The sequence below is a fragment of the Limulus polyphemus genome, unplaced genomic scaffold, assembly GCF_000517525.1.
Source record: "Limulus polyphemus unplaced genomic scaffold, Limulus_polyphemus-2.1.2 Scaffold1597, whole genome shotgun sequence".
NCBI lineage: Eukaryota > Metazoa > Arthropoda > Merostomata > Xiphosura > Limulidae > Limulus > Limulus polyphemus.
In genome coordinates, this window is record NW_013667207.1 from 160,414 (window position 1) to 163,540 (window position 3,127).

At 33.9% G+C, this 3,127-nt stretch overlaps 1 protein-coding gene across 1 annotated transcript in view; it reads right to left on the reverse strand.

Moving 5' to 3' along the window:
• Positions 1-2,436: 2,436 nt before the first annotated feature.
• Positions 2,437-3,127, reverse strand: part of LOC106464244 (protein FAM43A-like) — a 6,925-nt gene continuing 6,234 nt past the window's right edge. Inside the window, exon 3 of the mRNA XM_013924373.2 lies at positions 2,437-3,078. The gene's annotated coding sequence lies outside the window, so the exon portion shown is untranslated. The remainder of the gene's footprint in view (positions 3,079-3,127) is intronic.

Genomic DNA, 3,127 nt, shown 5'->3' on the forward strand with positions numbered 1-3,127 from the left:
TGAACTGGATGTGTTTGGTGTTTAATGTTGGTAGGTAAAAACTATGAAGATGTTATTTTAGAAGGTTTTAAGGTCTTTTTTCGTAGAATCCGTGATAATGAAGCAGTGGAAAGGGTAATTTTAATTGTTAGAAGTGCAATGAAAGCAATATCACTAAGGTTGACAAAAAATAAACAAGATGGAGAATGTTTAGGTCGTATTTCCTGAAATAAAGGAAATGTTACTCACTGGTGTTTTCTAAAACTAGCCTAACAGGAATATGCACAGCAGATGGCTTATGCTGCCAAAAAGAAATGCGCTTTTACTTATAGAACAAATAGCAAAATAACTGGGTTGATCTGTTTTCTTCGCATGAAGCTGAAGGTTTTGCTGAGACTGTGAGGGTTTTTGTGTTTGTTTGTTTGAAGTTAAACACAAAGCTACACAATGAGCTATCTGTGCTCTGCCCACCACGGGTATCGAAACTCGGTTTCTAGCGTTGTAAGTCCGCAGACATACCACTGTGCTACTGGGGGGGGGGCGAGGTGGTGAGGGATTGTTTGTCACACAGTACGTGAAAGATCCTAGTCTATCGAAAGTATCATCTTAGACTGCTGGAGTAGGATATGGTTGAAAATGAAAAGGAAGTATATTTGAACACAAGTAACGTTATATTTATATTGAAATCAGTTGTAGCTCACTAAAACCCACTTCCTTGATTTTAGAAAAGTAGATTTCCGAAAGCTGCAGAATAGTTGAGAGAGATTGGGTGGCTAAAATTTACATCCCAACAGAAAACTCTTTCCCAAGCTAATGAACAGTGGAATTAACTTTTTGATTTAAAAATAAATCTTAATTTATAAAACTATGAAATTCGCTTGTAAAATGGTGAGCGCTGAGCTTTCTATAGATAAAAAAAGAAAATATATATATTAATAGGGATTATTTATGTTTCTTGTCTCAAATTTAACTTGAGTGTTTTTATGCTATCGTTAACTGTAAAAATGATTCATTAATAATAATATTGACCCATTAACAACGTTTGAAGGGAATATCAATACGGAAAAAGAAAAACATGACTAAACAACATTTTTGCTAATGTTTTTGCCGACGAAGGAAATTATTTGTTTGTTTTGTTTTGGGTTCCCCATTCTGTTTCAATGATATAAAGGGGGATGGGGGTTTGTTTTATTTGGAAGTTCGCGCAAAGCTACACAAGAGCTATCTGTGCTAGCCGTCCCTAATTTAGCAGTTTAAGACTAGAGGGAAGGCAGCTAGTCATCACCTCCCACTCTTGGGCTACACTTTTACTGACGAATAGTGGGATTGATCGTCACATTATAACGCCCCACGGCTGAAAGGGCGAGCATGTTTGAAGGGACGGGGATTCAAACCCGTGACCCGAACTTCCTAACCACTTGGCCGAAGGAACTGAAGAGATTTTCAAGCTGACCACTTTCTTTAAAGATGGGAATACTTCTACATAAATGATATCCATGTTGAAGAAGTAGCTATTTTAAAACAGCTGGACATTAGCCCCAAACCTTGAAGAAGTAGCTATTTTAAAACAGCTGGACATTAGCCCCAAACCTTGAAGAAGTAGCTATTTTAAAACAGCTGGACATTAGCTCCAAACCTTGAAGGAGTAGCTATTTTAAAACAGCTGGACATTAGCTCCAAACCTTGAAGGAAGTAGCTATTTTAAAACAGCTGGACATTAGCCCCAAACCTTGAAGAAGTAGCTATTTTGAAACAGCTGGATATTAGCCCCAAACCTTGAAGAAGATTAGAAGAGAAACTGTGGTAGTTCTGCCTGTTATTTTTCAGAAGTATCTTGGCATAAATAAAAATTCATTATGACAAGAAGATTGCCAACGAAATCTCTGTTGGGTTTTCAAAGAAGAATTCGAGAAATTATAAGCTTATTAATCTGATTTTTATTGTTAGCAATGTTTTAAAAATTTGTTGTTAGAAGTCATCCAGGAACGCATTTGGGAAGTTATTATTTAACTAATTATTTTAGTATGCTTTTAACGAACAGGTTGAAAGTGTTAACTTGAATATAAGGTGTAATAAGTTTAATTTTCAGACGCAGAATTGTTCTTATACAATTTTATTTATTTGTTGTTATAGTTATGAAATTATGGATTGTTTTTCCTGGTGATGTGGGTTATGCTGTTAGTTTAAGTTCTTCTAACATTTTGTTGGAAAGGTGAACAGGCATGAGGAGTTCAATTAAGTTTCTGATAAATATTAGCTAGAATATTTTTATCGTTAGTGTTTTTGTTTTTTTATTTTTTATGAGGATTGGGCTCGATGGGTTCTCTCACCTTGCTTTTCTTATGCACTTAGGAATCTAGATGTTATTACAAACATCACAAGTTTTGGCAATTAGGGATTCACCAGGAATGATAATGAATTATTTTACGATTAAATTAATAATCAAAACCTTCGTAATTCAAATATCAACGTTTATATTTACACATAAACAATATAATACAACATTGCAGTCGAGGTTACATCAGTTTGTTTTCGCATTATTACAATATCATCCACAATGATAAAAAAATAACCCTTACACTACCTTCCGGCAATTATATAAACGTTAAAATCAAACAGATAAGTTAATTAAAACATAAAACTGAGATATAGCGTATAAAAACAATGTTAAATTATGTTTTAATTTTCCACGTGTGTTGTACTTATTTATTTATTTATGAAGTGTCAAATTCTACATGAGCTAATCACATAAATACCCAAAATAATCTTCAACATTGGAATTTTTTTTTGAAATTCTAAAAAACAATAACGTCGAGGAATTTACACAAAAAAGTTTTGAAAGGTGCTGTTAAAGTTTGAGTTCTGTCACAGCTAACCTCAAACTTAAATATTAACTAACAGGAAATAACTAATTTTGATGTTTAAATCACCTCAGGTAAACTTTTAATATAAATAAGACATTTTTCGTGTCATAGCAGTGATCATTGCCTAACAAGAGTGCTTTTAGTAATGGGGATATCAAGCGACCATTGTCTAACAAGTAATAGTGCCTTTAGTAGTGGGGGTATCAAGCGATCATTGTCTAACAAGTAATAATGCCTTTAGTAGTGGGGGTATCAAGCGATCAGGGTCTAACAAGTAATAATAC